This window comes from Herpailurus yagouaroundi, unplaced genomic scaffold (genome assembly GCF_014898765.1).
Source record: "Herpailurus yagouaroundi ecotype Mexico unplaced genomic scaffold, PumYag 163, whole genome shotgun sequence".
Taxonomy (NCBI): domain Eukaryota; kingdom Metazoa; phylum Chordata; class Mammalia; order Carnivora; family Felidae; genus Herpailurus; species Herpailurus yagouaroundi.
The window spans coordinates 18,151,052-18,173,369 of record NW_024412404.1 but is presented as its reverse complement, the minus strand read 5'-3'; the positions used below and the strand labels follow the sequence as shown (position 1 = coordinate 18,173,369).

The 22,318-nt window shown below is 49.3% G+C and overlaps 1 protein-coding gene and 1 long non-coding RNA gene across 40 annotated transcripts in view; one reads left to right on the top strand and one right to left on the bottom strand.

Annotated features, from left to right (window-relative positions):
• Nucleotides 1-22,318, top strand: part of KCNMA1 (potassium calcium-activated channel subfamily M alpha 1) — a 736,361-nt gene that overhangs the window by 43,576 nt on the left and 670,467 nt on the right. The window lies entirely within an intron of this gene.
• LOC121036838 (uncharacterized) lies at nt 11,211-21,709 on the bottom strand. 2 transcript variants are annotated; one of them, XR_005793500.1, is made up of 3 exons: nt 21,056-21,709; nt 19,987-20,787; nt 11,211-13,056 (listed from the first exon to the last, which is right to left on the bottom strand). It is a non-coding gene; the product is annotated as an uncharacterized LOC121036838 (long non-coding RNA). The 2 variants fall into 2 exon arrangements; XR_005793499.1 differs by having other exon boundaries at nt 11,211-13,053.

The window sequence follows — 22,318 nt, the reverse complement described above, 5'->3', positions numbered from 1 at the left end:
CCTTAGTCATTAGGTGGAGTAGCAGCTCTGACTCATGTCTGCTCGCTCACACTGACCCCACTCTGAGCTCTACTGCACGAGGTTCTGGGCAAATTTGGACAGTGCTCAGAGAAGCTCAGATACTTGGGCACAAGGTCCAGGAGAGCAGAGAGTAGGGACTGAAGTAGTTTGCTAGCAAACAAAGGAGACGAAGGTAGTTCCAGAACTCCAGAAGGCAGAGGTGCCCCTGCTCCTGAGCTTGGCCCTCGTCAGGCCCCACCCCCTTGTGCACTCTCTGACTGCCCTCCCCAGGGGGCGCCGGCTACCAGGGCCCCTGCAGCTGTGGGACTCCCAGGGCCCTCTGGAGAGAAGGCTGGGGGCATCCAGTGATGCTTTAGGTATTCAGAGGGCTATCAGGCTTGCTCCAGGTAGAAGAGGGACTAGTGAGTAGAAGTCCGGGAAAGGCTGACTTTGGCCTTCTATTCATTCACACCTCTGGTCAACCCTTTACCTGCCTCTGGGTCTTGCTCACATGTCACCTTCTAGATAGGTCTACAGGAACCTCTCTATTTGAACATGTGACTTGCGTGCCCTCCTCCCCCCAGAATATGTTGACCCCCTATTTCTGGACTGGATTCACCATCCAACATATACAAAAAGTTGCACCTTAGTTCAGGGAGTTCCTGTCTGCCCTCTGCCCAGCTTCGCCTCGTGTGCACACCTCAGGTAACCACGGGCTGGGAGGGCTAGAACCTGAGCAATGAACCTGGTATACTGCCATTCCCTAACCACAGACCTTCGGATGTCACCAGCTCTTCCACTAATGTCCTTTTTCTTTTGCAGGATACAGTCCAGGATCACACATCGTATTAACGATCTTGTCTCCTCGGTCCCCCCTCCAGTCTCCAACACGGCTTTATCTTTCATGACTTTAACATTTGTGAAGAGCACACTGTTTAGTTGTTTTTGTAGAATATTCACCAGTTTAGATTTGCTTGATATCTTCTAATGGTCAATGTGTATTGATTTTATTTGCTGTTGATTGGGTCTGTCCCAGCACTGGATTGTGGGCTCCTTCAGAGCAAGTGTCCTCATCCACCTGGTTCACTGACGTTCCCCAGGCCCGCACATGTGCTCAGTCAGTGTTTGCTGAGCGAGCGGATAAGGCTCAACACTGCCCAGCATTAGCAGAGCGTCTGACCTGAAGTAAGAGAGAACCAGAGCAGCTGGGTAGTGCTGAGCCTTGGTAGGTGGCTGGGCTGGATGGACCCTTAAGCCTCTTCCAATATTCAGATTCCAGGATAACATACCAGATGGTGGTATATGAGCTCAAACTCACATTCCATTGTTAGCTGAACGTGTGCTTGCTGTGGAGCTCTGTGCTGGGTACCTGGGATCCAGGCTCTGAAATGGGTTTATTTTCCTTGTAGACCAAGAGTCCAGGGAAATGCGTGGGAAGAGCCGGTGGCCATGCTACAGACAGTCAGTCGAGCATCTGGACTCTAGATCAGTGGTTTCCAAACTCCAGTCTATATCATAATCACCCAGTGGACTTGGTTAAAGCACAGATTATTGGGTGTCACCGACAAGGTTTCTGATCCACTTGGTCTGGGGTGGGGCCCAAGAATTCCCAGATGCTGCTGCAGCTGCTGCTACAGTGACCCTCCTTTGAGAACTACTTCTCTAGATGTTCAGAGGAGAAAGAGGCCACTGCCAATTAGCACAGGCCAGGAAGCCTTCATGGAGGAAAAGGACAGGCTTGAACGGGGCAGGGTTTACACAGGTTGGGGTGGGGCTTGAATACACAGCTCCCTTGCTGCTGCCATATGTAATCTGTGGTTGCCTTTTGCCTGCCTTTGCCATGTTGGCCTCTGGCCTCACTGTGGACTTGTTCAATCCTCTTGGTAGCATGAGCCGTTTTGACCAGGGGTGTCTGAGCCCCCAGAAGAGGAGGCTGACTAAGCCTTTGACAGGAGTTGACCTTGGCTGGCTTGGATGAAGTCACTCTGAGGCCTGGATGTGTCCGTATTGCACAGGCTGCCTGAATGTGTTTATTTGCCTGGGCCTAGCTCTCTGCCCGCTGGCACCGTGCGAGGTGTTGCTGTTGGGCTCCGTGGCTCTATTTCTGTTTTCCTGTCTGGCACCAGCTTAGCGGGGGCAGATGAGGTATGTGGCCACCCTTGCTTTCTTCCTGGCTCCATGTTCTTCTTGAGGGCAGCATTTGGTCAAGTCGAACATCTGAGTCTCACTGGAGTATCTGCTGGGGACGGATTCTTTTCAGGAGAGAGACATTCTCTGATGGAGAGACGAAACCTTTAGGGAGATGGATAATTGAATTATGTTTGGACTTAACACATGGCGGTGGTAGGAATATTTACGCGTGTGCATAGGTGCTTAAACTTCCAGGTTCATTTAGAAGTTTTTATTCCTTTAAGTGGCCTTCCATAATCGGTGTTAGAGGGGAGCCGGGAGGGATTAGCAAGCTTGGGAGAAGCCGGGCATTGTTTGCGCCGTTGGAAGACCCCGGGCAGGGGGGCAGTGTGTCATTCAAGTCACACAACGTTGGAACGAGAGGGACATCGGTGAGCTTTTGGTTCAACCCCTTCACTTTAACTGAGACCTTCAGAGGCTAAGTGACTTGCCCTACTCAGATGTCACCTCCTCCACCGTCTCAGGCCACACCAAATTGCTCTCTTGTTCCTTTCCGTTCCCAAGTTGTTCTATCTGTAACACATCTTTCTTGTTTTATAAGTAGTCATGTGTGGGTTTGTTTGACCCTCTAGATAAAGAATCAGCAAATTACAGGCTGCAGGGTCCGATCTGTCCACTGCCTGTTTTTGTAAATAAAATTTTATTGGAACACAGCTGTGCCCATTTATTTATCTATCGGCCATAGCTGCTTTTGCATTACCGTGGCAGAGCTGAGGAGTTGTTACAGAGACCAAATGGCCTAAATGACCTAAAATATTGACCATCTGGCCCTTTACAGAAGAAGTTTGCCAGCTGTGGCAATAGAAGGTGAATTCTTTAAGGGCAGGAGAGGAGTCTCATTTATCTGTGCATCTTCCGTTTCTTGCTTATAGTAAGCGCTTCATAAATATATGTTGGCCAGACTCGAAGTGCAATGGGTCCAGTTGTCAGAGATTAAGTGTGTGGGGCCGGAGCCACCACCTGGCTGTCCTGCCTTCCCTAGCTTTCATCCCCTCTGTTGGACCTCTCTGTGACACAGTTTTTTTCTATAGAAAGATGATAGTATTGTCTGCCTCCATCAATATGTGGTGAGGTTAGAACAGGATATTGAAATATCTTAACAGAACCTCAGGCCTAGATTCTTGTGTTCCTGATCATTCTAAACCAGCTTGGCACTGGATTTCTCTTTCTGAATCTCGGCGGCTCCCCTGCCACTCACCATTCTCTGGGGCTCCCTCTTGCCTACAGGCTATGGTATGCACTTGGCCTGTCATTCACCACCCTCCTTATTTTGGCCACTACTTACCTGTCTGTCTTTCACTTCTCCAGTGCAACCTATTGTTGTATCCAGAATCTTCTGCATGGTGTCTCCTACATATTGCCTGGGACCCTGCATCCTGCCCTGATCTTTACTTTTCCTGCTTCTCTGCTGCCTGCCCTTGTGGGTCCCCCTTGTGTCTGACCTTGCTGGAGTCTTTGGACCTTGACCAACATGAGTGACTGTCTCATTTGCCACTCAGGGTAGTGTTTTGGCTGCTATTTTTTAATCCTCGTGGAGACTTGTTAAAAACAAACAAACAAACAAAACACACCAGAAACCTAGACCCCAGACCCGTGGAAGTAGAATCTCCAAGGATGGGGCCGGGTCTCTTTGGTTTTTAACAAGCTCCTCATGTGGTTCTGATTTTGACCAAAGTTTGAGGAACATCACGTAAAAACAAGGTGCTTTGCAGTAGTATTTATCTTTTTATGAGACTCTTCTTATCTCTTCCAATAAACTGGAAACATCTTGAGGGCAGATCATTTTTTTCAGAGTAGCACACATATACATGAAGATTAAGTCTGTGAGATGCTTGATGGGTGAGATTAGCTCCTGCATCTGGTAAGCGCTCAGAAAATGTTTGCTCATTGATCGGTACAAGATATGACAGTGCCCGGAAAAGCAAAACAGGATCTGTGAGGCAAGGGATTATTATCGGGAGCAAGTCCAACTCGTGCCTTTCTGCTAAAGACGTCCTCCAGCTCTAGACATAGAAAGTCACACCCCCCTGAGAAACGCTCACCACGCAGATATCCTGTGCTTCTCCAGAACTCTTTTCTTTACTCTGATGTCTCTGGGCTTATGCAAAAAGGCTCCTTTTTGCTTCGCCTTTGGTTTATCCCAATAATGCAAAGCTGTAAGAAGTGCATGCTGCCGGGGAGAAGTTTGTTTGGATACCTGGGAATGTAGAAGATGTTTAGCTTGTATAACGAGTTTGGCATTCCCATTGAACATGCTCAGAGAGAAGTGCAGTGTTTCATCTCTGCCTAGTGAGTTATATCACCTGTTCACACAACAAGCCTGTACTCTGCGGCCTCGGAAGGGGCTCCTTGCCTTCTTCAGGGTGTGATGGTACCAGCTTGTTGTCTCTAGGCAGACACTGTGCTTGGGCCTCATGTCTTTTATCCTGTTACACGGTGGGAAGATTGTCTTTCAGAAGAAATAATTTCAAGCAGCGCTTTGTTTAGAACCATTGTGCGAGGTTATTCAGAACACGAGTATACCATCATTGAATTGATGCATTTACTGAGTGGGGAAAAGAGAATGGTGAGTAGACCACCCATCAAGGTTGTCAGCCTGGGTTCTGGTCAGGGCACTCCCTAACTGGGGTAGAAAATTCTTAGTCTGTAATGGAAAGAGATAAAATAACAAAAGGAAGAGATAACATAAAAACGGAGGTAGGTTAGTAGTGAGGGCTGATTTAGGAAAATTCTCTGTGTTTTCTTAGAAGTTTTCAGCCATCTAAGCCTAAATGGGAACCTTGGCTTTGGCAAATAAGTGCTTCAGTTATTTGAAGAATAAAAACTTCTCTCTCTTGTTTCATTAGCAGCACGTTGTATACGGGGGAAAAAATGTAGGTTCTAGAACTTACTGCTCTCCTCCCTCATGATTTCACTAATTCATTAATATTAGGCCTAATTATTCCAATTTATTATATTAGAGGCTTCTTGCATAATGTAAAAATTGAATGGATTATTAGCTTTTTAATAAACAATAACATTTACTATCAACTGTGAGAATTCTAATCATTTAATTGATGACTGCACCTCTGTTTGTTCCCGAAATGGAGCAAAAACTGTTACCTATCCCAAACTGGACTTGTTGACCATGAATGTGGACAGTGGGAGGTGGCCCGCACAGGATCCAGAGCGTTCTCCCATGGAACACGAGGAGAGGCTGTTAGACATGAGACAGTGCAGCCTCTGTCTACCTGCTAGAATCAGTTTTCCTCCGTTGTCCCCAGAGTCAAGAGCATGGGTGGGACTAGCTCAGTAGAGGGATTGTGTGGTCCTGTGGAACAAATGAAGATAGATCTGGCGTTGTCTCTCAGCAGCGATGACTGTGAAACCGGCTGGTTTCAGATTTGGAAGTGGACAGTGTTACCTACAACGTCAGATTAAATTGGGGCCCTTTGTTATATAGAGGATAGAAGGTGTGTGTTGTAAATACATTGTTTGGTTTGGACGTCCAATTTCATTGTGATATTAAGCGTGGTGGGTCAAATTGGCTTCTATTTCTGATAAAAATGAGGTTCCGGAAGGCCATTCTGGCCTATGTGCTTATGAGACAGAGGCCTCAGAAGGGAGTTTAGGTGTGCTCCCCCACAGAAATAGCGCTGCTGTAATTATTCTGTCACTAGAGGCGTGGCACTGGAGAATGAAAGCATGAGTGAGCTGAGTCTTCTCCTGACGGAGCTTGCGGACTGGTGGGAGGACACGGCGCCCCTGCAGAGAGGGCCGTAACTAAATGCAGTTGAGGACCTGCATTCCTGATTGCCAAGGAGATCCCAAAACAGGGCAGGGAAGCTGTTCACTTGGGGACTCACGAAGCACGTAAGCCTACTTACGGAGGAGACATGGAGCTCACCCTTGAAGACTATATATTTTACAAACAGAGATGGGAGAGGTAAAGGGAATGGAGGAAGGCGATAAGGTGCGGAGCTCGTTCACAGCAGGTTAATGCACCTTTTTCAGAGCCTTCTCTCATCAATGGAGCTCCCATCCGGTGAAGGGAATCAGGTAAGAGCTTGGTACAAAACCAAGCAATATTCCTTGCGCTTATCTTCACTCCTTACAGTAAGGGATTGTTGAGTGTAATAAGCATCTTCAGTTGTAGTCACTCGTTTAATCATGAGCGCAGCTCAATGAAGTAGGAGTCATCATCGTTTTCAAATTCTGGAAGAGGAAACCGAGATGCATGTAGTTAAGTGATTCGCCTGAAGCGTGCGCAGTTAGTATGTCAGGGAGCAGAAACTCCCACCTGCTGGTTGGACCCTGGAGCTCGTGCTCTTGGCTGTGGCACCACACACGGTCACTTCTCACCCTGCGCGGCAGGGAGCCACCTCTCTGCCCCCTCCCCCAGCCACGCGCATGCAGGTTGTGAGCAGGGGTACATCCCCCCCCTCAACCCGCTCATCCAGCCAACTGTTGGCCTGTGGTCTGAGCACTCGAGATTTGTTGTGAGGGCTTCAGGACGGGAGTGATCACATCTTCTGGGTTTTGAGGGACAGTCTAGAGAAGGCGAGGGAGGGCACTTCAGGGTGAGAGAAGAGCGTGAGCCAAGTGCCGCAGTGGGTGAATGGCCAGTGGGGGGAGAAAGTGGTGTCCCCCGGGCGGGAGTGTGGGGTGCATCAAGGAAGCTGGAGGTGACCTGGGAGGTGGGGTGTGGGCGGTGGGTACCGGTGAATGCCGGCTCCGCTGCGGGACTTCTCAGGGTCTGAAGGATTGGGTTGGACCTTGGGCCTCCCAGGGGATATCAGATGACCAGGCTGTCCCCCAGCTCACCGTTTGGTGTCTGTATCAGAGACAGAGCGTGGGACTGAACGACCCATGGCCTGGATTCCAAGGAGCATTTCCTTGGCTAAAAACACGTATTGAACAACTTCAACGTACCGCATTCTGTGGCTAGCGAGACAGATAAGGGTTGCTCATAGGCTAATGCTCTTATCTGTATGTTGGGCTGTTGGTGATTGTTGTCAGGGAAGAACTGGGTGGGTGGTAAGACCAAGGCCTGACCCAAGGGAGTGGGGGCTTAGCAAGGAGCCAGGACTGTGGCCTGACAGTTTCTCTGACCCTGAGTTGCTGACTAGCAGGGTACTCAAGTCCTGCTCTCTAAGTTTTGGTAACTGGACTAAGCAACTGAAGGAGTCAGCAAATCGTCACCAGGTCAGGTCCTGGATAAGGTATGATAAAGCATGACATATGAAGGAGACAGAGGGTAATCATCCCCCACCCCCACCTCAGACCCCTGAAATTGCATTATTTATGAAGGAGATTTTACTTTTCAGAAATGGAAAATTCCTTTTAAGTGAATGTATGGCTGTTCCTCCTTAGTGTCTCCTGCCTGGGCATGATCAGGGCTTGGGGCTGGAGACCAGGCCTTTAGGAAGTGAGTCTGGACGTGACAGTCTTTCCTCCTGAGCCAGCACTGAGGCTGAGTGTGAAAGGTGGGTGAAAGGATGGGCGGTCTCAGGGAAAGCCCCAAAGCCATAAGGAGTCGACACCCCATCTTCTCCTTTCTTCTGCCACAGAACCAAAGGCGTTACCCCAAACCCAGGACAAACTTTGACCCTGCTCTGCCTGTATGGAAAGTTAGGTCACTGATTGGAGAAGGGTGGACGAGTTTCCCTCAAGGATGGACTTTTTGTCATGAAGCTGATTGTCATGTTACTCAGATTTCAGGTCTCAGAAAACTGTAGCAGCATAGGCTCCAAGGGCTAAATGTTTTCCAATCATTTCTTCTTGCGATTAGACTCTCCCAGGTGTTAGACCAGTCCCTGGACGTATCGTCTCCTGAACCGGTGCCCCTGTGTGAGAAATGATTCCCGCCCAGGCTCTGTCAAGCCTGTGTTTGCCAGGACCTGGATTCCAGTAGCCATTTCTCTCCCCATCCATCTTTCTGTGAAACTGGGCCAGTGATACATTGACCTGATTTCTGATGATCTTCAGTTGCTCAGAGTGGAATTAGCTGTGGTCAGGGCCGGGATGGGTCTCACCTGGAAGATGTCCAACCTGGGAGTCCAGGGAGCAGAGGCAAAGGGTCAGGACCAAGGAGGAGTAGGCAGAACCCCAAGGGCCAGGCTCTGAGTGTCAGAGGTCAGCGAGAGCAGCCCTGCTTATGAGTTTGGCACAGAGGTGTGCAATAGCCATGACAGTCCTGGACGTGTGAGCGATATTTGTAGCCAAAAGAAGGTTGGAGGCCCACAGTGCTGCTGACTGAAGCAGGAGGGGTGGAGATGGTGGAATTATCTCACCTCGCCCGAGTCAGCTTTGCCCTGCAAATTGGCGCATGGGGCCGGTCGGTGGCTGGTTATGGGTGCAGACAAATCACACAGGAAGTGGGGCCTCCCTTGCTGGCTGCTTGCCCTATGCTTTGGGTCCATGCCCATAGCTAAGCAGTCACATATCTCTTAAATAAAGTCGGCTGAAAGTTTCATCTGGAAGCTAATATGGAACCAAACACCTGGGTGTCTGCCAAGGCCTCAACTGCTCAGGTCAGGAAGGCCCCCAGGGGGGCATGGCTCTGGGAGCTACTGGGGACAGGCGCTTCCTTGTGGTTGGTCAAGAGAGGGCAATACTGCTTGTTTGTCTTAGAGATTCCGGAGGTGAGAGACTTAGCAGAGGCTGCTTCCTGATGTGTGAGCATTTCTTCGGGGCCTTAAATTCCAGCTGGAAGATGATGTTACGAATACGAATTGCTAGCGATTGTTACACTCTTATTTCACATGCATTAACGTGTGCATGCCCCATGTCAGCCCTGTGTGGCAATAACCCATTGTTACTTGTTTTATAGAGGAGGAAGTCGAGGTGCAAGGAGGTTAAGTGACTCACCAAGGCCAACCAGCCAGTGAGTGTCAGGGCCAGGGATTCGACCCCTGGCCCACTAGTTCCGAGCTGGGCCCAGTGTCAGTCACGGTGTCTGGACTCTGATCTTTCCCCACTGGGGCTGGGGTGACATGCATTTGATCTTGCCGGAGAAATTGCCAATCTTATCAACCCTTAGAAAGTTTGAGAAGTGGAACCTCAAAGCTGTATCCCAAGGGCATGTCTTCTGGTTTGCTGAATTTTTAAGAGAGATTTTACTTTCTTTTTTACAGCAGGCTTTCTTGCTTAGTTATGGGAAACTGATAACTGCTTGTAGAACTGCCTCTGTCCTGACTCTCCCACCCCTCGAAGTCTTTTTTGACTGTCAAGGGGCACGTGCATCTGTAGTCAGAGCCAGACAGCGGGGCTGGGCCAGGCAAAGCAGGGTGGCTCTTCTGAGGCCAGTCCCCATGCAGTGCCCGTCACCAGCCCAAGGCTGCTGTGTGGTAAATGGAGACGGCCGGCCCTGTGTTCCCCAAGGAGGGAGAGAGTGGTAGGAGATGGTAAACTGTGCTCAGGCTGATTGGCCCAGGCCACCGAATCTTTGTCCTGCCTGGATTAAAAGTCCAAACTTGGGTGTCAAACAAATCCTGGTGTCTCGCCTGGCTTTGCCTCTTAAGAGCCTGGAATCAAGGAGGCACTTCATGAATGTAATTTCTGACCGTGTTGTGGTTAGGAGGGCCGGTGCTGGAGGCTGATGGCCTGGGCTCACTGGCGAGCCATGTGATCTAGGCCACTTTCAGCAGGACTGGCTACCTAACTTGTGGGGGCCCGTGCCAAGCGAAAATTCGAGGTCTCTTGTTCAAACATTATTAAGGATTTTAAGGTGGTGGCATCAGGGCATTAAACCAAGCCTGGGGACCTGTGGGCCTGCACGGTTTGTACGTCAAGCCTCAGTTTGCTCATCTGCAACATGGAGATAATAGTAGTATGTCCCTCTGGGGCTTGTCATGAAGTTTAAGCCTTAGGCCACAGGGTAAGGGTTCGATAAATGTCAGCTTTGATAAGTGCCATGCCAGAAATTTACAGCCTCGTTTTGGGCCCTTGGCAAAGGGCCGTAAGGCAGCGTGGGCATGGACTCTCAGTAATGGCATAGCTTCAGGAACATTCTGGGCTTTGTCCTCTGCTCTCACCTGCTTGTGGGTCAGGACTTTCACCTTTGCCGAGCACAGATGTCTCCTCTGGGGGAGCAGGCCGTGTCCTGGATTCTCCAAGCCGTGGGCTGGAGGACGACGGGAGAAATGGATGCTGTTTTCCTGCATTCACTTTTATTTCCTAAAAAAAGTCAATCACTGACATCACAGAATTTCATCCCAAAGATTGTACTATGCCTCTCTGAAAAATAAAGGCATTTTTCTGTTTTTTAGATTAAAAAAATTTTTTTTAAGTAACCTCTATGCCCGTCGTGGGGCTTCAACTCATGACCCTGAGATCACGAGTCGCATGCTCTACCGGGTGAGCCAGCCAGGTGCCCCTAAGGGCCATTTTCCTATACGTGCACAGTAACATTATTATAGACATCAAGGTTTGTTTGTTTGTTTCTTTCTTTCTTTGTTTTTAGCAGCATTTTATGTAAAGTTTAGCTGGGTACGTGTGGGGAGCTAAAGCGATTAGTGTAGATTTGCTTTGCTAGGATGAAGGGCTGTTATCCAGATTCAAACTCAGCATGCTTGTTTACGTTTAACTGCCATTCATAGAAGGCAGTGGCTCACTGTTTTGGTAAGAAAGATCCTGGGACACCTGCCTCACAGCCTCAGTGGGTGAGTATAAAGACTACTGTCCAGGAGGAGCCTTTATGTCTCATTTCCTCTGCTGGGTTCTTTTATCTTTCACCTAACCCATACCAGGGGCCTCCTGAAGGGTCTCTTAGCCTTTGGAAAAACACCCCCATTGGCCCATCCTCCACAAACCAGGAGAGAGAGATTGAAGATGTCACCATCTTCACGCAAGGTCCAGCTGACATTCTCATTCGCTTAACTAAAACTTTTCAACACCGCCCCCGCCCCGCCCCCATGGCTGGCCACGTCTGTCTGTATGGCCCATGAGCTGAGGATGGTTTATATATCTTTCAGTGGTTGGAAAAAAACAAAAGAAGGATATTATTTTTTGACACATGAAAATTCTGAGAAATTCAAATCTCAATGTGTATACATAAAGTTTTATTAGAACGTAGCCATGTGCATTCATTTACATATCTTCTCTGGCTGCTTTTATGCAACAATGGCGGTTGAGCAGTTGCACAGATCATTAAAGAAAAGGTTGACAGCGCGGCGTGCTGAGAAGTCACAGCAGGCTCTCAGGTCAGAGCCCTCCCTTGTGGGTGGCCTGCACCTTCCCTAGGCCCTTCTCTACAGCCTCCTGGGATCTATCTCAGCCCCAGGACAGCACCAGCGGTGGCCACTTGACATATGCAAAATGCCCCGGAGGGACTTCAGAAATGGACCTGTCCTGGCCTCTGCGTTTCAAGAGGCAAAACTGAAAGCCAGACAAGTGGAGTCTCTTGGCCATTGGGCTGATCATAGGCAGAGCCAGGACCAGAATCCTGGCTTCCCGACCCTCCAAGAGAGGGATTACTCATCTACTTTTGACTTTATTAGGGGGTCCCAGGAGAAATCAGCCCCCAGAATTGAGATCAGGCCACTAGAGGCCATTGGGAAACCCTTGGATCAGGGCACCATCCAAGAGAAAGGCCACTGGCTGGGACTCCTGGGCAGCACCAGTGCTCTTTGCTGGAGGTGTCCAGAGGTGCTGTGTGAGGCTGTTGCTTCTAATCCCACCGGTTTAATTTAGCCGCATCCTGAGGGAGGCTGTGCTAATTATAGCCAGTTGGCCATGCTGGGAGCTATAAATAGTGCAGGAGGCATCTGTTTGTTCATTAGTAGGCATTTATCAAGGCACCTACAAAGGATTCGGCGTCGGGGCTGGGCATGGTGTGGGCATAGAGAGCACCTAGAAGCCTCGAACTGAGCTCTGAATTTGTAGTTGAGTCAGAGGAAGCCAGTGTGAGCAGTGGAGTGGGGCATCAAGAGGATGACTTGGGAACAAAGCTGTCAGGGTTCAAATCCTGGCTTTTCACAGCTGTGAGCCCCTGGGGAAGTTGCACGAACTCTTTTCATCCGCTTTCTCATTTGGAAAAGAGAGAACTTAGTATCTGCCTAATGAGGATGTCGTAAGACTAGAGATATATGTGCACATACGTATACTCATTTGATATATTTATGTATTACAATGACATATTCTGTTATACGGTATAACCATATATTAACATGTATAAGTCATTAATCTGTATATATGTATGCATTATTTAGAGTAGTCTAGTATCTTGAGTAAAATGAAATTGTTATTTATTACTGCATGGAATGGCGTGAGGACAGCTCCAAAAGCAACCTGCCCTTGCGTGACCATCTTTCAAGGAACACGTGATCTTGGGAGAGTGCTGAGTCTCAGGCGTCTCCCAGCCTTCGATGTGGCAGTTAAGAGTGTAGCTTTTTCAACCTGGAATTAGATTTTAGCTCTCTAACTTCCCGGTAGCCAGGTCACCTCCTCATCCTGTCTCCGTTCTTCTCTGTAAAATGGGACACCACGGCACTGAGCATTTCTTGGGGTTATGGCAGGAGTAAAGAGATGGGACGTGTAGAGCACTTGAGAACACGATGCCAAGCCCGTGGTAACTGTGAAACGACCTAAGTCATTACTGTTAACCCTCTTCTTCTTGTCTGCCTCTGGCAGCACCTTCCAGGCTGATGTTGTCCTATCTGGAGAATGGGGCCGGTGCCTCAGAGGGCAGGGGGCTGGCCCTGAGACGTCCTGGCCTCAAGACGGGCGGCTGAGGCTTCTTCCCTTGCAGTCCTCTGGTTCCAGCTCTTGGTGTCCCTTCTCTTGAGGCCTGTGGCACCCCCTCTTACGATGTTGTTTCTTCCTGTGTCTCTGTCCTTATGCCCCAGACACGGCACGGTGCACAGTGGGCTCCTAGGAAGCAGTCTGCTAGTGGAGAGCGGGGTTTGCCATGACAGTGGAAGAAGAGAAGACGGGGTGGGGTTTGTTAGATTTGTATGGAGGGAGGTTGAGAGTCAGAGGGAGGGACAGGATACCTAGGGGGTCTCCTGGAGGAGAGGCATATTCCCTCTATCCCGTGTCACAGGGCAAGGACGTCAGAATGGAAGTTTCAGGAAGACACATCTCTGTTAGGGAAAGGCCGAGTTGCCTGGCCCTAAACCTGCCTGAAGTGAGAAGCATGGGAAGAACATGGAAGTCAGGCACGCTGGTCTGGGCTCGCTGCTCCCAGTTTAGTTGTAGGACCTGGAGCATGGGTCCTACCCCAGATCCGCCGAGCCCAGGCCTGGAGTTCAGCAAGATTTCCCAGGCGTACGTATGGAAATCTGGGGAGCTCAGCTCCAGACCAGAGCTTCTTAAGCCAGGAGTCATTCTTCCCAACCCACAGCTGAGAAAACTGAGGCTATCCCTGGGCCTCACGCACTGATTCTCAAAGTTCCGCTTCTCTCCCTGGACCACCAGGGAAGCGCTAGGTCTTTCCTTGGACCAGCGGCATCAGAAACGGAAATTGTCAGGCTGCGCTCCGGAGCCAGTGAGTCAGGACCTGTGGGGTGGGGGCCTCCAGGTGGCTCTGAAGCACGGGTGAGATCGATAACTAGGAGCCAGCGCACTGGCCCGCAGCGCTGGCTGCACAGTGGAATCACTCGGGAAGATAAACAAAGGATCACCGCAGAGCACGTGCATGTGGCAGGGCCACTGGGAAAGTCACAAGCTCCCCAGGCGATTCTAATGTGCAGACAGCGTTGAGGACCAGCGCTTTAGCCCCATGGAAAAATAGACCTCAGTTTTCTCAGCTGTACATCAGGGGGAATTGGGTAGAATAACCCCTGTTTGCCTGCCAGGTAAAGGAAAGTGCCTTCGGCCTTTCATTTAGTTCCCTGGGGCCTGGAAAAGTGCATCGGGAGGCGGCTTCCACCTGTCAGAAAGGTGCAGCGAGATTCCTGTGCCTGTAGAGGTGGGGTTGGATACCTGCTATGGGCTGAGGGGTGGAATTATAATGCAGTGGCTCACAGATCCAAGTACTAAGTGTTATAAGGAAGATACGCTGCTGTGTTCCGGGGAAGGCAGTCACTAGCTCCTTGCGAGCCTGGTTCAGGAATTCTCCTTGCCCTCCCTCTGCCACCAGTGCTTCATGCTGGAGCTCACCCTTAGTGGGGGCCCTTTGCTCTGTGTTGTGAGATAATGAAGTCTGCAGCATCCCAGGCTCCCTTGGGTTAGAATCGGGGGTTGTTGGGAGCCTGGCCCCCTCGCCCTGAACACCGGTGGTGGCAAGAATGACGTTTAGAGAAATATTTACCCAAAGTAATCCCTCTGCTATGCCACTCACTGCCCGTCTCCCAGGAGGCTGGGTAACAAATACAGAGTTCTGGTCATCATTTATCGAGGGGTTGAGCTGAGCCTTCCATGGGCTGAGGTGAGGCAGGAAAGAGGGTGGCGGTTATGGTCTCCAGACCCAGGCTCTGCAGCGGCCAGCATTTAGGGCCTCTGAAAGTAGCCATTTGTACCAATCACGGGGTGACGCTGAATGTGCATCATAAATGCTGGGTTCAGAAGTGTCAGGAAACACTGTATGTAGAAAGTAATCATAATTTAATCTTACAAATGAAATTATATGGCACTTACCAAGTGCCCGAGGCACTATTCCTCATGGGATCCCCATGACCCATGATGTGCATAGCATTGTCCGGGAGGAGGCTGAAGCTTTGCCTCACATTGCGTGTCTCTTAGTCGCAAATCTGACACTCGAATCCAACTGTATTGATTGCCACCATCCACCCTGCCCCAGCTTGACTTATTGAACCTGAGACTTTGCTAGGGACCTTTTGGGGCCATTTCATGACATGTTCTGTGGTTTTGTGCCTACAAAGCCGTGGCTTCCGGGCCTGGCCAGGCTCTCTCTGGCCATCACCCATCTCAATGCTTTCTCTTCTGGTCACTGTTCTTTTCTTCTTCCTCTCCTGAGAACCAGAACATGGATTTTGCAACTGAGTCCTAAGGACGTTTGGACTGGGGATCTAAGTGAGGGATTTTGAGAGAGAACTCATTGATCGGAGTCCACAACCCCTTGCTTATAATTCCAAAATCCCTAAAGCTCCAGAAAGTGACGGTTTTCACCTAACTCCTTGGGGAGGGAGGCAATCCTTCCCCAAACTTATGTGAGGCTGCTGATGGTCTTGATTCATCTAGCTTAGTCTGGAGAATCATATGTGAGTGTCCCTGAAGAAACTGTAGTGTGTGTGACAGTGATTTGTGGCCCAAACCCCATAGATTCACCTAATTAATTTTCTAAATCTGAAACAGTTGGAATTCTAAAACACATCTGGCTCCACAGTTTTGAGTAAGGGGTTTTGGACCTGCAGATAAAAATTGAAGTGTGTGTGTGTGAGTGTGTTACTGATTTAGTCAGTGGATGTCTTTTGAGAGGAAAGAGTGGTAGATGGAGGAAAGTGGGGAAGACTAGTTATTAGAAAGTTGTCAGCAACCTGTGAACGACAGAGGTTTTTTTTTTTTTTTTGTGGGGATGATGTAGGTGAAAGGTTTGACAGTGATAGAACTGTTGTGGTCTGTACCTATATCAGGGGTTTCGTGTGGTCTGGTTTCTTTAGAAAATTGAATTGTAGAGGCGGCTGGGTGGCTCAGTCGGTTAAGCGTCCGACTTCAACTCAGGACATCATCTCATAGTCTGTGAGTTCGAGCCCTGCATCGGGCTCTGTGCTGACAGCTCAGAGCCTGGAGCCTGTTTGAGATTCTGTGTCCCTCCCTCTCTCTCTGCCCCTTCCCAACTTGTGCTCGGTCTCTGTCTCTCTCTCAAAAGTAAATAAATTAAAAAAAAAAAAAAAAGCATCTGACTTCAGTTCAGGCCATGATCTCACAGTCCATGAGTTCGAGCCCTGCATCGGGCTTTGTGCTGACAGCTCAGAGCCTGGAGCCTGCTTTGGATTCCGTGTCTCCCTCTCTTTTTGCCCCTTCTCCACTTGTGCTCTCTCTCTCTTTCTCAAAAATAAATAAACATTAAAAAAATTAGAAAACTGAATTGTAGTCTCTAATGATGCACTTATTTCCAGCTTTAACAAAGGCCCACGTCGTGTGTGTGTGTGTGTGTGTGTGTGTATGCACAGAAAAGGTGTCACTGTTATTTTGCTGTGCCACAGATGAGGAATAACCAAGCAAAATAAAAAGACAGGAATGTCTGCATTCTTTGTATATTCCTTTCACATCTACTTGGCTCTGTTCTAATATTTCATTCTTCTTCTTTGTTCTCTCTTCTTTAGAAGAGTTCAGATGCCCCTTAATAGAAACTGCTGACTTCACAGTGGAATGCACTTTTCTTCATTACTATTAGCTGTTGTAGGTCATTAAAACCTTGCTGTGGCTGCTTTTTTTTTTTTTCCCCAGTAAAGGCTTTTAAATTTTAAAGTTTTTAAAGCTTCTGTCGTAGAGGGCTCTGGGAACTGTGGGCTCCTGAGACAAGAGAAAGTCATTCCCAGCCTTCAGTTAAGTATAGGAGAGGACACAGATGCAGGCCCTGAGAGATACTTTGATATGTCTAAAAAGAATCATTCTAAAGGAGTGTCAGACTTTAAGCCAGGATTGAAAGCATGGGCTTTATGAAGGCCCAGGAGACCAGACCTTGGGCCCTTGCCAGGTGGGAAGTTGGAAATGAGATTGCTGCATAAAGCCTGACCTTGGGGGGGGGGGGGTGGTGGTGGTGGTGGCTACATCCTCAGGGAGCAGGTGATCCAGCAAACATTTAGGAGGGGGTGGGGGGACAGCAAAGGGAGCAGACAGGGGACTTTACCTGTTTCACCTTTGGCTTGGTTGAGGGAGGGTGAAACAATGTGTTCTGTGAGAATTTATGGTCATAGATCTGCCTTCATGAGGGTTCAGGTTTGAATTTATACTACCTGCATGACCCAGGACACCCCAAGCTTTGAAATTAACCTGATGTCGTTTTGGGTTGATAACACTCCATAGCATCTGTCAGAATCAAATGACAAATTCCCTCTAGAGGGACATTCTCATAGCTCGAGCATTGAAAGGTTCCTGTAGGTAAAACCCTTCAGACATGAGCTTTACCCTTAAATAATGAAACAGGGAAACTAGTCACCATGAGTGAGAGCACAAACAGATACAAGAATCGGATCCAAGGGCTTCACGTATAAGACCAATTGGATACATAATGTATTTCAAATGTTATAAAAATAAGTTGTTGGAAAAAATGAGCAAGAAGCACTATACTAATTTAAAAAAGTACAGACATTTGAAGAAAAAGAAATAGAACTTCCAGAAATGAAAAATGTAACCGCTGAAATTGAAAATATGATCTTTAGTGTTAGGCTTGCGCTTTTACAGGCTATTTTTATTAGAAACATTAAGATAGCAATTCCGAATAAGGGTACATCAAAGATAACATTAAAAAATGTGCAGTTTTGCAGGACTGAATGCATTATAATGTATTAGAAAAACCACATGGGACCCAGGCATGCTTTCATTTTTTGGCTATGTAACCTTGGGTTACTTCTTAACCTCTCAGATGCAGTTTGATCTTATGTAATCAGACTCCACAGATTTGCTCTGAAGGTTCTATTAGGTAGTTTTTGAAAAGGTCTTGATTTCCCTTTTCCCTTTATTTCTCTTGCTTCTGAAGAATACATAGTCTCTCCCATTTCCTTCTCCTTTGGGAAGGGTCCTGTAATTTAATAATTATAATTGCAACCAGGATGACTGCAAGGCAGGCTACCAGTCAGAAGAGCTGGTCTCAGGTAGCGAGGCTCTGGTCAGGCCTCCCATCCTGAGGTGGGAGTGGATGGTGGGGTTCTGACTTTGAGAGGGGCCTGAATGTGGTTAATATGGCGACAGATATGGATCTTGGTCAGGCAAAGCCTGCAAATCCTATTCCCAGTTACTCCAATCCCAACCCTTGGGAAATCTGAATTTTGCATTGAGCTTGGACTCTATTTTGGGGTTGGGCCCAATCTGTTACATTGCTCTGCAGACATTGTGCACCCTGTCCTCTTGGTCAGCTCTACAGGACAGGACCTGAGTTCCTGAACAGTGGGGAGGAGGAGGGGGATGGGAGGTACCTGTAGAGGAGCTCAGAGGCAAAAATAGCCTCACATACAGATCCTCTCCCCCTCTTTCTTCTGCTTCCCACCTTCATTTTCTCCATGTCCATTCTTCTCCTTTGACTTTCACTCCTTTTTTTAAAAAGTGTATTTATTTTGAGACACAGAGAGAGAGAGAGAGAGAGAGAGAGAGAGAGAGAGACAGAGATAGAGAAAGAGAGAGAGAGAGAGAGCAGAAGAGGGGCATAGAGAGAGACACACACAGAATCCCAAGCAGGCTCTGCGCTGCCAGTGTAGAGCCTGACTGCAGGGCTTGAACTCACGTACTGTGAGATCATAACCTGAGCTGAGATCAAGAGTCAGATGCTTAACTGACTGAGCCACCCAGGCACCCAACTCCTTTTTTTCCCTTTCCCTTTTTATCTCTGTATTTTCTCCTTCTCTCTAGCAGAGGAACACAGCTCATTCTTTTTTTTTTCTTTCTGTGAAATGAGTACAGTGAGAATTTGGGGAGCAGGTCTCCTCTGGACTTGCCTGGACCCACAACAATGCTTGGCATATACTAAGATTTTAGAAACTGTCTAATGGGGTTGTCCCGGACCTTGGAATAGCTTCTGCACCTTTCCTGGTGTGGATCCAAGTCATGACAATGGAATTCTCCCCAGGAAGGGAAGCAGTGAGCCCGAGTAGAGCTGGCTTTCAGGAGGAAATGGCAGGTTCCCCCTCCCCAGTGACATGGGCCCAGCCCAGCCTTGGAACTCAGCACTGTCAGGCCTGCAGATGACGTCACTGGCCTTCCATGGGACAGCTGCAGCCAGCAGCAGGACACTCCAGAAATGCCAGCAGTAATTGGAAACTTTATTTTCAAATGCTTCCCACAGCATTCATGCATGGTGAGAGGTGCTCGTGCTGCTAGGCTATTCAGGTGGCCACCCTGAGCTGGGCCCTGGGGGATCAGGAGGACCTGAAGCTAACCTCCATCTTCTCTGGGGCAGGGCTCTGGGGGCGTGGGGTGTGGGGATATTCCCCAGAGGGTTGCAGCTTCTTGTGGAAGGGATTCCGTTCATATAAGCCTCCAGAACCAATGGGATGCAAATCATTTTCAAAGCCCCCCCCCTTTTTTGCTATTCCATCTAAAAGACATTTTCTTCTTATTTAGCTATCTCTGATGCCTCATCTTCTCTGTGCAGCAGGTGAATGTTAAGAGAAATGAAAGGGGAGAGAAACACAAAGACCTTTGGGAAGGGACTATTTTGTGGAGACACAGCAGCCGCCTTCCCGTGTCTGAAGGTCTGTGATGGGGAAGAGGCGTCAGCCTGTTCTGTGTGCCCCCTGATAAGAGAACCAGGTTGTGGGGAGGCACGTGTCGTCCTGGAATTCCGGTGAGAGCAGGGAGCTCACAATGATGCACCTGCTACAGGACATCACAGTGCAGGGGGCTTGCTCCTAAGCCACGGGAATCAGAGCCAGTTTGTGCTGGGGAGCCGGCCTCTGGCACAGTACCCGCCCCCACCTCCCCATCAGCTGCTTATCAATCACAGCCGCTTACTGGCCCACTTATCAATCACAGACCAGCGCCAAGTACTGATCAACCATTTAGTTCTCACTCCTGCCCCAGTGGGTGGGAGCTATCATTAACGTCATTTTACAGATGGGAAACTGACTCACAGAGTCCAGGTTCCCAAGGTCACAGGCTAGGAAGCGGCAGGGGCTGGATTGGAATCAAGGCAGTCTGTCATCAGAGCCCACTCCCACCCCATACCTCCCGCCCCAGCTCTTAACCAGCAGGATTTACCTCTCATCGTGGTTTTAATGTGGCTTGAACCCTCCAGTCCTTTCTTTCATACTTTTTTCTCCACCTCCTTTTTATCGTAGTCTTCAGTGTCATGTCAACACAGTGCCTTATGAAATCGTTGGGAAGATACCTCTTTGGGACAGTGCGCTCAGCCGTGGAAGCTCTCTCCCTGCGCCCCCACCCCCCACCCCCCACCCCGCCTCATCCCTGTTTATCTCCTTTAAGGGAGAGTGTACTATGGGAGCTGTCATCTAAAAATGGACTGGCTCAGCCCTGGCGGGATCCAGGAGGGGGAAGGTGGCCACTTGCAGGAAACCGGTGCCGGGCATAGCCAGCACCGGCTGTCAGGCGGGAGGACTGGTGGACATTGGAGGTGCAGTCTAATGGGGACAGTCGCCGAGTGTTGCCCTTGATGGCGCTCCCGCTGTCGTAGAGACGGTTGCTGCCAGAAGCGTGATTCTGCCGGGGAGGCAGTGGCTCGCCGGCCCCTCTCACCACCTGCTTGAATTATTGCAGTTGCCTCCTGGCTGCTCTGCCAGGTCTCCTGTGCTCCCTTCCCCAGCCAGTCCTGCGTGCAGCTGCCAGAGTCATCTCCCCAAATACTGATTTTATGACATCACTCTGAACTCCCTTTGCTCCTCCATGTGCTCAGAAGCCTTGACCTCCTCCTGCACCCCGTGGTTGAGGCCTCTGCCCTCAGACCCCGGCCCGCCTTTCCAACCTCCCCTTCCTCATCTGCCCTCTGTGAGCCTCACTGCACCCAAACTGGTCTGCGGTGTGCCCCGAACAAGCCTTCACAACCTGCCTGTTCTTTTTTTTTTTAAAGTGTTAAAGCATGTGTGTTTAAATTTTTTTTTTTTTCAACGTTTATTTATTTTTGGGACAGAGAGAGACAGAGCATGAACGGGGGAGGGGCAGAGAGAGAGGGAGACACAGAATCGGAAACAGGCTCCAGGCTCTGAGCCATCAGCCCAGAGCCCGACGCGGGGCTCGAATTCACGGACCGCGAGATCGTGACCTGGCTGAAGTCGGACGCTTAACCGACTGCGCCACCCAGGCGCCCCACAACCTGCCTGTTCTTATCTGGGACTCCCTCCTCCTCCCCCCAGGTGTCCGAGTTCCTGGTTCGTTCAGGCTTCCCTTCACTCAACACCCATCTACTATGAAGTGACTTAGTGCCAGGGAGAGGCTGGGAAAACTGAGACCTATGAGAGAGGTGCCCTGCCCTTGAAGAGCTGTTGGTCTTTGATCAGCGTGGTGAGAGCCACTCCAGGTTTGGTAGAAAGCCTCCTCTTCCAGGAACCCTTCACTGATGGCTTGTCACTGTGAACTTGCCCTTAGCAGGAGCCCTATAGATCCCAGTCTGTGTTCTTCTCTTTTAGTGCCTTGTTTTCTGCCTGGTGTTTTTCACTTAATGTCAATATCTGTTGGACTTTATTCTAAAGGAACATACCATACTCTACTGCACTATGTTTCTATTGATAGGAATACACGTTTATGTCGAGGGCTGAGTCCAAAGTGCACCCACTTCCGTGATTCCCCGAGATTCTCATAACGACACTATGGGGCAGGCAGGACAGATGTGATCAGGGCCAGTTTGCAGAGTGGATGCGACTTGCTCACAGGCACACAGTTAATAAGTGGCAGAGGCAGGACTCGGCCCTAGGGTCTTGCCAAGTGTATGGCACACAGCAACCCTCCCCCCCCTCCAACGGAAGGGTAGATGGAGGCAACCCCATCACTGTGGGCTCTCCCCTGGGCCTGTAGTTGTGTATGTTAGGGTAGGATGAGAGAGTAGAGAGAAGAATCTTGTGGCTGAAATCCAGGGGATTCATCAAGGAGAGGGAAGGTACATGGGGTTATGGGGCTGGTTGGATAAAGGGTGGTTTGTTCCCCTAACGCTTCTCATGCAGGTGTTCTACCTTCCTCTTCCTCCATGGAGATGGGAGTAGCTGGATGGAACGCGAGGAGAAGGAACAGTGTGGGAGGGGCTACAGTGGATAGGATGGATGGGAAGAGGGCAGGGGAGCAAGGTCTGGGGACAGAGGCAGTCAGGTGACCTATCCCTTATCATCCAGGAAGAGCTTCAGGCTCAGACACCCAGCTAAAATATTTCAGAATTCTACATCGTTCTTAAAGTATTTAGTAGAACTGGGGACAAGGTATACAGAAAGTGGAATCCCAGCTCCCTGTTACGCTGGCTATTGATTTTTGGCTTTGCAATTATAGCAAACGTGCTATCACTGTGAACACTAGCTAGTTGGGATGCTTGGGCATTTGAAGCTCAGTTGTTTGAGCTACTTAGGTGTTAAAAAAAATCTTACCTTGCTTT